Raw genomic sequence first — 13,512 nt, 5'->3', positions numbered from 1 at the left:
CCCCCAGCATAACCCTAACCCTCCCTGCTAGTACCTAACCCCCGTACCCCGCTGCCTAAATATAACCCCCCCACCCAGCAGCCTAACCCAAACCTCTTCTCCCCATAGCCTAACCTAACCTTCGACCTCTGCAGCCTAGATCTAAGCCCCCCAGTGCTTAGTAACCCTTCCCAAGCACTCATAAGCAGCACGACCCTTCTCCCCAGCCCTCAGTGGCAGCACCTGCCCTCTCCTCAGCCCTCAGTGGCAGTACTCCCTAGCCCCCAGTGGCAGCACCTGCCCTTTCCACAGCCCTCTGGCAGTACTCCCCCTTTCCAGCCCTCAGTAGCAGCACCCTCATCACCAGCCCTCAGTGGCAGCACCCCTTTCCCCAGCCCTCATTGGCAGCTCCCGCCTCTACCCCAGCCCTCATTAACATCACCCACCCTTCCTCAGCCCTTAGTAGCAGCACCCCCCTCCTCCTCCCTAGCACTCAACAGCAGCCCTGCACCCTCCCCAGCCCTCAGGAGCAGATCACCTTACCCCTGATGTCTTCCTCACATGGCTTGTGGTTAAGGTATGACTCCATGATGGTACTTTGAGGGACCTCTTGCAATTTTGCCTTAAAGGACAAACCCAGTTGTGCTCTGCTGCCAGCAATCGCATGTTTTGCACCTGTTTGGTAAGTATGACTATTAGAGGTAAATTTACTAAGATGGGAGTTCTATTGAATATGGGATATTGCTATGGGCGACCAATCAGATTTATTATCTTCTAGAAGGTGCTAAATTAATAAGAAGTAGATTCAGATTGGTTGCTAATGGCAACATTCTGATCTTCAATAGAACCCCCATCTTAGGAAATAAACCCCTTAGTAACATTTTAAAAAAAGCATCAAATACATTTCATATTTTTAACCTCAAACTTTATCGTTCCCAAATGTAAATAACATTTCTGCATTGTACAGTCCACCATCCACAATTTAATACAGACATACCTTTACCACAGCCCAGTAGACCCAGACAGCTCTCTCAGAAATTAGCATTTCCATCCCAGACACGCAAAAACAGCATCATTTACAGACCTGGAACACATTACTGCCACAAAAACCACAGACCAGTATGAACTCCTAAACAGTCCAATGCATGTAAAGCAGCCAAAGACCAAACCCTAGCTTGCAGACAAGACATGTTGAATAATTCTCTTTTAAAAATATATATACTATTACAGATTTTTTTAAAACATGAGGTTTTCTACGTAATACAAAGTCTGAAGCAAAGATAAAAATCAGAAAATGTGCTTTTGAGGCAACTCGCTGAAATGTCATCTCCTATATATTTGGCTACATCTGTCACTCAAAGTGGGTGTCTGTGTCTATAACGCTCTGTTTCTGGCAGAGGCGTAACTAGAACTTTGTGGGCCCCATAGCAAAAGATATAATGGGGCCCCCGGGCAATGCCCATTACACATTATATGACACACTGTAATGCCCTTACTCAATATGCGACACACCGCAATGCCCCTTACTCAATATGCGACACACCGCAATGCCCCTTACTCAATATGCGACACACCGCAATGCCCCATACACATTGTGACACATTGCAATGACCCTTACACAATATGCCAAACACTGTAATGTCCCTTACACAATTTGGCACACACCATAATGCCCCTTACACAATATCCGACACACCCAAATGCCCCGAATGCAACACATCGCAATGCCCATTACCCATTATGTGCCACACCGCAATTCAACATCATCCTAGTAGTGGCACTTCCCGCAGACACTGCCGAGGCTGGCTCCCTCAAGCCGTCCTCCCTCTGCAGAACCATAGTTATGCCATTGAATGTAGCCATGTTAATGTTTGCTGGGATGCAGCATGTTGTGCCGGCCTCCGTCTATTTGTAGCTGGTGATCGCTCCATTAATTTCTAATGGAATGATCACCACCTGTGAATAGTCACAGCCCGGTGCAGCATGTCGCATCACAGCAAACATTACATCTGTATAGGTCAGATAAACACATTGAAAAAAATAATCTAAAAAATGAAAACTGTAAATAAAACAAGTTAAACGTATTATTTCAATATAATATCGCTGCTGCTGCTGCTGCAACATGTTCATGTGCTGTAGCCCAGCTCACCAGCAGCAGCCAGCAAGATCGTCTTCAAGTTCTTCCTCATTTCCTGTCCCAGTCCCTCAGCTCAGCTGGGAGTGCAGGAGGATGGCCTTCTGTCTGTCAAATCACGGGGCGGGCACCAGCAGGAGTGTCATTGTTGCTTCTCTCCTCGCCCGGCTTCTCCTGCACAGTGCACGGCGTCACCCCCCGCCCGGCTCTCCCTACATGGCGCCATCCCCCGCCTGGCTCTTCTGCCCTGCACGCATCACCACCACCCTCCTGGCTCTCCCTGCAGTGGCAGCGGCGCTATTAAGGTATAAGAGAGCCCTGCGGTGGCGGCACGCGCACAAGCAGGCAGTGGCTCCCTAACAAATCAATAAAACTACTAAGGGTGCTGGGGATTGTTTGCTGTCTATGGGGCCCCCCCAGCCACCGGGCCCCATAGCAGCTGCACCCCCTGCACCCTCGGTAGTTCCGCCACTGGTTCCTGGACTTTCCTCTTAATGTGTGATTGCCTTCATCTGTGCTGAACACCTTTCTGAGAAATTAACCTGTTTAAAACAGGTGATGGCAATCATACATTAAGGGGAAGTCTAGAAACAGAGCATTGTGTCCCTCCTGGAGAGGGTCATGTTGGGAGGTATGTGACAGAGAACCAGCCCAGTGAGCCCACAGACAGTGCCAGACACCCACTGCCTTCCCATGTTGCCCAGCACTGCTATCCCACAGCCACCAGGTGAGCGCCCCCCTCCCGCGATTTGCGGCAAAACCTCCCCCCGCGCGCGCCCCCCCCCCCCTCCCGCGATTCCCGGCAAAAACACCCGCTCCCCCGCGACCCCCCCTACCGCGATTCGCAGCAAAAACACCCCCGCGACCCCCCCTCCCGCGATTCGCTGCAAAAAGAACCCCCCAACGACCCCTCCCGCAATTCGCGGCATAACCACCACCCCGCGACCCCCCCTCCCGCGAATCGCGGCAAACCCTCCCCCGTGACCCCCCCCCCGATTCGCGGAAAAAACACCCCCCCCCCCCGTGACCTCCCTCCCGCGATTCGCGGCAAAAAGAACCCCCCCGCGACCCCCCCTTGCACGATTGGCGGCACCCCCCCTGCGACCCCCCTCCCGCGATTCGCGGCACCCCCCCGCAATTCGCAGCAGCCCCAGGATTAAATGGCACATGCAAAACACTGACATGACTATGGTCGACAATGAAAAAGGTTGACATGAGTTTTTGAAGATTTATTTTTAATTTTTTTAATTTTTTCATATTCATTGTCATGTGTCGACATGGACACCAATGAAGTGGCACACTTATGTCAACATTTACATGTGTTGACCTTTCTGTGTTGATTTTTTCTTGTGGCGATTCGCGTCACACCCCCCCGCAACCCCCCCTCCCGCGATTCGCGGCACCCCCCGTGACCCCCCACCTCCCGCAATTCGCGGCAACCCCCCACCGGAACCCCTGTGAACCCCGCCCTCCCACGATTCGCGGCACCCACCCCCGCGACCCCCCCTCCCGAAATTCGCGCCACGTCCCCCGTGATTTGCGGCAGCTCCAGAATTAAATTGCACATGGAAAACACTGACATGGCTATGGTCGACAATGAAAAAGGTTGACATGAGTTTTTGAAGTTTTTTTGTCATTTTTTGAATATTTTCATATTCATTCTCATGTGTCGACATGGACACCAATGAAGTGCCACACTTATGTCAACATTTACATGTGTTGACCTTTCTGTGTTGATTTTTTTCTTGTGGCGATTTGCGTCACACCCCCCCCCCCCCACAACCCCCACTCCCGCGATTCACGGCACACACACACACACCTCCCCCGCGATTCTCGGCACCCCACCCCGTGACCCCCCTCCCGTGATTCACGGCACACCCCCGCGACCCCCCCCCCCTCCCATGATTCGCCGCAACCCCCGCCCCGTAACCCCCCCTCCCGCGATTCGCGGCACCCACCCCCGCGACCCCCCCTCCCGCAATTCGCGGCACCCCCCCGCGATTCGCGGGAGCTCCAGAATTAAATTGCACATGGAAAACACTGACATGGCTATGGTCGACAATGAAAAAGGTTGACATGAGTTTTTGAAGTTTTTTTTTTTTGAATGTTTTCATATTCATTCTCATGTGTCGACATGGACACCAATGAAGTGCCACACTTATGTCAACATTTACATGTGTTGACCTTTCTGTGTTGATTTTTTCTTGTGGCGATTCGCGTCACACCCCCCCACCCCCCCCCGCAACCCCCACTCCCGCGATTCACGGCACACACACACACCCCCGCGATTCTCGGCACCCCACCCCGTGACCCCCCCTCCCGTGATTCACGGCACACCCCCCGCGACCCCTCCTACCATGATTCGCCGCAACCCCCGCCCCCGTAACCCCCCTCCCGCGATTTGCGGCAACCCACCCCGCGACCCCCCTCCCGCGATTCTTTGCAATCCCTCCCCTCCCGCGATTCGCAGCATCCACCCCCCCACAACCCCCCCTCCTGCAATTCGCGGCACCCCCCGCGACCCCCCCTCCTGCAATTCACGGCACCCTCCGCGACCCCCCCTTCCGCGATTCGCGGACACCTAAGTTGCAATACAGGGCATCTTTCATACAATTCTAACCATATTTCTCATATACAAATGTTCACAAATTAAGGGGGCGCAGCCCCTTACGACGGTGTGAAGAGCGCCCGTAAGGCGCGATGAATCACCTAGTTTAGACATACTTGCCTACTTTTGAAAACTAATTTCAGGGAGATTATAATTGGTAGTAGAATTTTGCTCTGCACCCCATTGAGGGGGCGTGTTATGCTCCACCCAAAGTGCGTGTCTAGTTCCATATATGGAGAGATTGTGAAAAGAGATTGTGAACATGGCACCTAGAAGCGTAGGTGTGTACTGCTACATCTGAGAGAAATCTTTAAAAATGACTTCTATCCAAGTGTAGATGAGCCCCAAAGCAGTTAGTAAGAGATACTATACTTGGTAATGTGCTGGGAAATGGTGCAGATGATTCAATGTAAATGCATCTATCTCTCATTCCTTTTTTTCCCAAAAAATGTAACAGTGTAATGTAGGCTAGGTCAGGGGTGTCCAAACTTTTTGCGACGAGGGCCAGATTTGGTGAGGTGAAAATGTGTGGGGGCCGACCATTCAGCCTGACATTCTTTGAATCATTAATCACATCAGAATGGTCCCCCACTCTCCCCCCATTCACTTTATGTCCCCCAGCGTGCCCCCATTCACTGTATGTCCCCCAGCCTGCCCCTTCACTGTATATTCCCCTGCCTGCCCCCATTCGCTGTATGTCCTTTACTCTGCCCCCTTCACATTATATTCCCCTGCCTGACCATCCTTCTCTGTATGTCCCCCAGCCTGCCCCTCCTTCACTGTATTCCCCCATTCACTGTATGTTCCCCACTTTGCACCCATTCAATCTGTCCCATAGCTTGCCCCCCCCCCCTTCTCTGAATGCCAGGGGTTGGATGCACACTCGCCCGAAATCCACCAAACACATCTCACTGTGGCGTCCGGCACCTCCTCACTGCTGCAGACAGCAAGGTAAAGGCATGCTCGCCGGGACCCCACCTTTAGTGTCCTGTGCTGTACATCCTGCATCTGATGCTCCGCCCGCTTCTGGCTGGAGGCTGCGGGCCACTTGAAACGATGACACGGGCCGCAATTGGCGCCCGGGCTGGACTTTGGACATGCCTGGGCTAGGTGAAATGAGGGAGATTGCTGTTATTTCAGGAAGTCTTGTGCAGAATGCAGGAGGGTAGGTAACTATGCATTTAGATTATACCACTTTTTCTGTATGTTTGTACCCGGTTTAAAATGTTTGCTGTTTGTTTATATCATAAAGTGCTACGATGTATGTTGTCACTATATAAAAATATGTAATAAAAAGTGGGAGGAATTAATTATATAAGAGTTGGTCACCATACTTTCCTAGACTCCTGAGATAGTAGACCAGCCACCTACACATCTAGGTAGCCTGTGTTGAGGCTTGATAATGAGCATTGTGTAATCCTGGCACTGCCCTGCCAAAGCACAAAGCAGCTAATAAAACCACTGTACAGTGAGGGGAAGGAGTTATCCCGGTACTTGTTTCCTAGCAGGGCGCCCACTTTCACTACGTACGGTACCGTAGTGAAATCTCATTGCATGCGATGCTATTTTCCTATGTAATTTATTCACTGCTATTTTTCACCCCCGGGCGGTGCTATCGCATCGCATTTACTTTACTATACAGTTGTATGAGATGCAATAAGATTGAGGCACCCCCCAGTATTCACGCCACCCTGAAGCGTGGCAAGCGCAGCCGAACTCGTCCTCCTGATCTTTTCATACCTCCACTATCCACGTCGGCGTGGAGTTGATTTTATATAGTGTGGTAGCGGGGCTCGCTGCACTCGCCACACTGTATAACAAAGTAAATGGCATCGCACCCTTTACAATCGCATGCGATTTTGTGGTGCATTGCGATCGCACCGCCCGGGAGGGGGGGGGGGATAGCAGTGAATAAATTACATAGGAAAATTGCATTGCATGCAAAAATGGCATGCGATGCGATTTTCTTACGCAGAATCGCCCGCTAAGCTATTTGCTTAGTGGACGCCCTGCTAGGAAACAAGTACCGTTATCCCACTTTCATTAACCAATAAATTGTCACAGTCACATAGGTTAAGCCTGCAGCCAGCTGAGCTTTCACAGACAAGGATATACCCCATGGAACAGAGCCCTTGGAATTGAAGTCTCAGTTAGTGAACTACACATCCCAGGATGCTTTGCATTAGTTTTGCTATGTGGCCATGCTGAAACTGATGCAAGGCATGATGGGATGTGTAGTTCATCAACATCTGGAGGGCCGGTGTTGCCCAACCCTGCTCTAACCGCTGACATCACTGCCAAATTTGCACCCAAAAATGACATGCACCTGTCACAAAAGTGCGAGAGGGGCAACTTAATTTCCTCCAGTTTTTGAATGCAGAGATCAGCAGGTGCAATGATCTACCCTGACACATTTGTGTCAGGTGAGCCTCTGAGGCCGAGCAGTACTGATAGCTCGCTGTCAGAGTATTCAATAGTGTTCCCCTTCACTCGCCCTTTCCACCTCGCTGGTTCTTTTCAGCGAAGTGGAAATAGCGAGTGACAGCCGTCAAAATGGCCGGGCTCGCCAAAAAATGCATCGGGTTCATTACATTTGTGGCAAACCTAGCCCTTCCGGGGAATCCTTGCCATCCTCTGACGGCGAGGATTTCACCAGAACATTGAATACAGTGAGCAGCCAGCGAGGGGCTTAGACGGCGGAGATGGCTTGTTTTCGGCGATCCTCCCCCGAAAACAATCGATCCTCACCGCACAAACCTCCTCGTCGGCGGTTTTGAATACCGCCCATTCTCTGCTGCACTCTGCAGAATTGTAAGGGGAAAAGGCAACAGTTGGAGATCTAGGGACAATGTAGAGTGCAGAGTAATACTCCATAAAAGTTTATTGGCCCAGGGTAGGGGTACTATTCATAAACAAGGGACAATTACTTTTCTACTTTACTTTCATAATTAAGATTTGCCAGCGAAGTGGTTAAAATGTCTGTGTGGTAAAAAACTGGGCTATAATTTAATATATATTCATAGCAAGGCAGAAAAGGATTTACTCAGAAACATTTTCATAATTTCATTTCGCTGCATTTGTATACAAATAAAGGGGGAAACATAAATTAACTTAATATTTTCATTTACATTCTATGTGCTAGTAATCTGACAAGTACATAATTGTTATTCATTAATCTGCTGTTGTTTCCCTGTTTTACTGCTGTCCACTCCCTGTAATGTATTTTGCACTGAGAAGCATTGTTGCCATCTACCTGCAGACAGTGATATTGCATCCATAGTAACATGCTTATTCATCATATGTGCATTAAAACGTACATATATGGCCTAATTCAGACCTGATCGCAGTATAAATTTGTTCTCAAAATTGACTAAACCAATAATCCTTGCCTACCCTCCCGCTTTGTCCCCGCACCCCCCTACCCCGCTGCACCAAGTCCTGGATTTTGCAGGTCTGCGGCAAATGGGCGGGGATAAATTGAAGCGTATAGCATAATTTCGCTTCATTTAGCCCCTCTCCCAATCCACGGACTCATGGGGCCTGGTGACATCAGCATTGTCCCGCCCCTCCTGGCAGCAGTATCTGGTCTCCTCTCCGGGAGAACCCGGAGAGGAGAAAAAAAGTAGGTGAGTATGTGTAACATGTGCAGAGAGATCTAGATTTGGGTGTTATTTTGTTTCTGTGCAGGGTAACTACTGGATGCTTTATTTTACACTGCGATTTTTCTTGAACACATCCACCCACATCTAACTCTCTCTGCACATGTCACATTTTCCCCACTTACATTGAACATTGTTTTTGCCCATTTTAAAAAAAATATGTCCTGTGATCAGGTCTGAATTAGGCACATAGATTCCATAATAGTAAACCAAAGTAAAAGGCAATAAATAATAAATAACGATTGTTGTGACAATGTAACACACAACTCATGTGATTTCACCTGTGCACCATGTGGGAATGTGTGGATGGGAGTTAGGATGTCCCTCCTTACCTGCTGCTCTGCTTATCAGAGCAAGCAGTGAGTAGAGGGTGTGCACACATGTATGACATGGATTCATTGGACAGTGGGACTGGGCGCACTCCTAGCAGCTCCCAGAGAGCATGGCTCACGGGCAAAGCATTTTCCAGTGGCTGACTTGTAGCTTTAAGAATTGTGGGAGGTATGCACTTAGGGCCTTATTCTAGTTCACTCTTTCTGACAAAATCCTTCTTAGATGGACTAAACCATGTACACTGCAGGTGGGGCAGATGTAACTTGTGCAGAGAGAATTAGATTTGGGTGAGTTATTTTGTTTCTGTGCAGGGTAAATACTGGCTGCTTTATTTTTACACTGCAGTATAGATCTCACTTTGACAGGGCCGGTGCTAGGGTGTTCGGCGCCCTCCTGCAAACTATAAACTTGCGCCCTCCCATACTTTATAAAGAGACAGCGCGCGCCGAAGGCAAATGCTGCAAAAAGGTTGTATCATGCCCATAGTAGTAGTGCCTCATACACATGAAGTGATTCTTATTGACTTGTAAGCGGCAAAGCTGCACCGGTGAATACCCGCCCCCCTGCCGCCATATCCCCTTGCAACCATGCGAGGAGATATGTTCCGAAGACACATCCCCTCGCATGCGCCCGCAGCAGGAGAAATCATTAGATAGTCGCTGACCGTCCAATGATTTCTCCTGCCTTCGCAAACATAAGTCAGGGGAGACTGTATATATGAGAGCGCCACAACAAACACAGGGCTGGAGGCTGACGCCAGCCGCACGCCCCCGACAAACTTTGTCCCGCACACATACCCATGGGAACACCCAGCATTTTCATGGGGATTTCCATTAAACACTGGGCATTGCCATGTACCGGCGCTGCCACAGCCCTCTGAGAGTTGGGATTTGCTCATGTGCAGAAATGAAACCCCGACCATCGGGCAGGAGCTGAATTATTTTCACTAAGAGTGACCAAGAATCAGTCCCATAATGTTCCCAGTTGCAGCAATGCCACAACCTGACATTTTAGTGCCCTGCAGCAGAAAAGGAATTGGTGCCACCACCACCAAACACACACACACACACACACACACACACACACACTAAAAACACAGACAGTGCGCACAGAATAGTTTAGAACGTGGGGAAGCGGTGTGGCCACATGATAGCACCCGTTCACATTACGCCACGCAGTTGTGTACGTTATTCACATTACATAACAGAGTAGTGCCACTTAAACACATTGCGTCAGCTAGAGCCCCTTAGACACATTGCACCAGGATTATGCACACTGTATTGCCCATTACACATTAACCCACTTACGGGGTCCTGCAGGCTCTGCCCATTTTCCCTGTGCCCCCCCCCCCCCCCTCCAATCACACACACCCCCTCTGTGCCCTCCCTTCTACATTGGGGGAGGGGACGAGCTGCTAGATGCAACCAGTGAGAGAGATTTCATCAGCCACCGCCATGTACTTCCTGCTATAGCCACAGCACAGCACTACACGCACCCGGCCTGTGCGAGCACACATGCCCATCTATTTACCATCCCTACCTACATAGTGCCCACATAGTGTACTGGGCTGTTTGGAGGGGGGGGGGGGGAGAAAGGACAGAGAGAGAGACACCCCACTGTCTGTCTATTTGCAGCAGCCACATACACCAGTATAATGGGAATGGGCACCTCATTTACGCAGTGTCACCACCGCTGATCAATTAACACCCCTTCAGTGACAGGGGGAGCACACCTGCCATGTGCCGGCTACTGCAGGGTATTGGGGGGGGTTGGTACTTTACTTCTCTCACAGATGTAGGGCATCTCAAGCATTGGACGACCCCTACCTACAGCGATGTGGGTGCGCACACACACCCCGGGTCATACTCACAGGGAAGAAGAACGTTGCAGCAGATGTTAAAGCGCAGGGAGCGGATGCCATGGTAATAGGAGCCCAGGCAGGGACCTCCGCACAAGTTGCATAACTATAGCACCGCAGCCCCCGCCACCGCGGGGGGACGCTGTGCATATGGGGGCGCTGGGGGCTGCAGTGCTATAGTTACACCTCCCCCCAATCCCCCACAGGCTTACCTATTTCGCTGGTCCCGGCGGCTCTGTTCTTCTCCTGAGGACCATCACAAAATGGCCGCCCCCATATAGCACACAGTTCTCTGAAACTGTCTGCTGTATGGGGGCGGCCATTTTGTGGTGGTCCTCAGCAGAAGAACGGAGCCACCGGGACCAGCGCGAAAGGTTACGCTGCGGGGGATTGGGGGGGTTTGAATGGGCGGCGGGGGCGCCCCCCCCTAATGGCGGGGGGGGGCCAAAACGTAGCTACGCCGCTGCTACGCACGCTGACAGCCGCTGAGCTGGGAAAGACTCAACTAATTCAGTCTATGGCAGACTTTATAATCAATCTAAAAGCCTCTCGGCAATGCTATGTTGTAGGATTTTAGATTGATTATACGGCCTGCCACAGACTGGATATGTTGAGAGGAGAGGACAGTATTCAGGGCTGAGGAAGAGTAGAGACCTGGCGCTGCCCGCTCTTAATGCTGCCAGCGCCGCTGCCATGCATAGTCAGACAGGTGCAGGCTGCCGCAGCCGACAGCAGTCCACATCCGAACTGTAGCAGAGCAGGGGAGCGCCTATCCAGCGCAGCGCCTCCCTGCTTTGCAGGACTTGCTGAGCGGGTAGCTCTGCACTTTGAAGTAAAACCCAAATCTAATTCTCTCTGCACATGTTATATCTGCCCCATCTGCAGTGCACATGGTTCTGTCCATCTAAGAAGGATCTTGTCAGAAAGAGTGAACTAGAATAAGGCCCTTAGTCACATACATGTACACACATACATATCAGTAGCTTAAACCTGAAGGCGATTTTTGAGTAACTAGAAATACGGTTAAAATGGATTAATATAAAATATTGTAATTGTAAATCATTTTTATTTGAACCTTTTGCAGTCCAATTTTTTTTATTTTATTTTTATTTATTTATTTTTGCAATCCAAACAGTCTGGTTTAAATATTTAAATGAATTGTAATTTTTTTTTAATTCAAAAATGGTCTACATTGAATGTTAAACAATGTTAATGTTCTAATTTTAAAGTGGCTCCCCACTGAATCTGCTACTAGCGCTAGGGCTGTTGAACCTAAATAGACATTGGACTTGAAAGAGTTTATCCTTTGTGTGCCAAATGTTGCTATGAGCGATCCTCAAAATAACCACTAAAAATTCCAGCGTCTCTAGCAGCAACTGTTCTTTTAGTATAATTAAATACATTTAAATACAGCCAAGTCAATTGATTGATGTTTAGTTAAATATCGCACCCAAAAAAAGAACAGTCGCTGTGAGCAACGCTGGCATTTTTATCAGATATTTTGAGGATCTTTCACAGCAACATTTACACTCAATAGGTTAAGACACTTTAGCAGTACAAAATGAGTGGCCTTTGGGCTTTTATTTTTTGGGGTCATTTGTTGGTATGAGGGTATATCAAAAGGCAGCCATTTCCTAAATAATCCCTTGTCCCCCAAGGACTACAAAATATATAACAACATTAATTGATAAGGGGAGCCCCTCAACACTTTGCTATTTTTCTAGTGTATACTTCCCTTTGGAAGAGGAGCCCATAAAGTACTCAAGTGATAATAAAACATCAATTGTTAATACAAGATATTTTACTTAATACATTAAAACATATAAAACATCCAGATTGGATACAATAAGTGCATCTGTATGGAGTGAACTTGGTTGAGTCCAGTTTTTGATCCCAGTTTTTTGTAAATTAGAGTAGTAGTGCCACTTATACACATAACACCCACAGTAGCAGTACCCCTTATACACATAACACCCACAGTAGCAGTACCCCTTATACACATAAAACCCACAATAGCAGTGCTGCTAATATACATAATGCCCACAGTTGTTGTGCCCCAAGTATATGCTTATTTTCTCAGAAGCTAACCTGAGCATAGAGACAGCCACTGCTGACCTCCTTCTTTCTGTGTGACCGCGTACAACTTCTGAAATATTGTCACCATCATCACAGATTGGGTAATATCTAGGGATGAGCGGGCCCCCGAACTTAACTGATCCGAGGCTGGCTCGACAATTCAAGAGGTTGCCATTTGTGCTGTATAATTCCAGGGGTGCTGCCATGTGTGCTGTATCAATCCAGGGGTGCTGATAAGTGTACCCTACCAGATCATTCCAGGGGTGCTGCCATGTGTGCCGTATCAGTCCTGGGGTGCTGCCATGTGTGCCATATCAGTCCATGGGTGCTGCAATGTGTGCCGTTTAATTCTAAGTGTCCTGCCATGTGTGCTTTATAATTCCAGGGGTGCTGCAATGTGTGTTTTATAATTCCAGGGGTGCTGCAATGTGTGCTTTATCATTCCAGGGGTGCTGCAATGTGTGCTTTATCATTCCAGGGGTGCTGCAATGTGTGCTGTATCATTCCAGGGGTGCCGTATCAGTCCATGGGTGCTGCTTACTGTCCTTTATAATTCCAGGGGTGCTACCATGTTTGCCGTATAAGTCCAGGGGTGCTGCTAAGTGTGCCGTATCAGTCCAGAGGTGCTGCTAAGTGTGCCGTATCAGTCCAGAGGTGCTGCTAAGTGTGCCGTATCAGTCCAGTGTTTGTGCCGCACACTTCTGTTGCTTAGCATAGTTACCCAGCCAACCCGGTGCAACCTTTTGGCCTAAAAATAATAGTGTGAGCTTCGAGGTGTTCACAATAGACTGGAAATTAGTGTAAATTAATGTTATTAAGGTCATTGATACTGTAGAAACAAATAACCCTCCAAATTCTGTGTGTT

This window comes from Crinia signifera, chromosome 3 (assembly GCF_055691185.1).
Source record: "Crinia signifera chromosome 3, ASM5569118v1, whole genome shotgun sequence".
NCBI lineage: Eukaryota > Metazoa > Chordata > Amphibia > Anura > Myobatrachidae > Crinia > Crinia signifera.
This window is presented reverse-complemented; position numbering follows the sequence as displayed.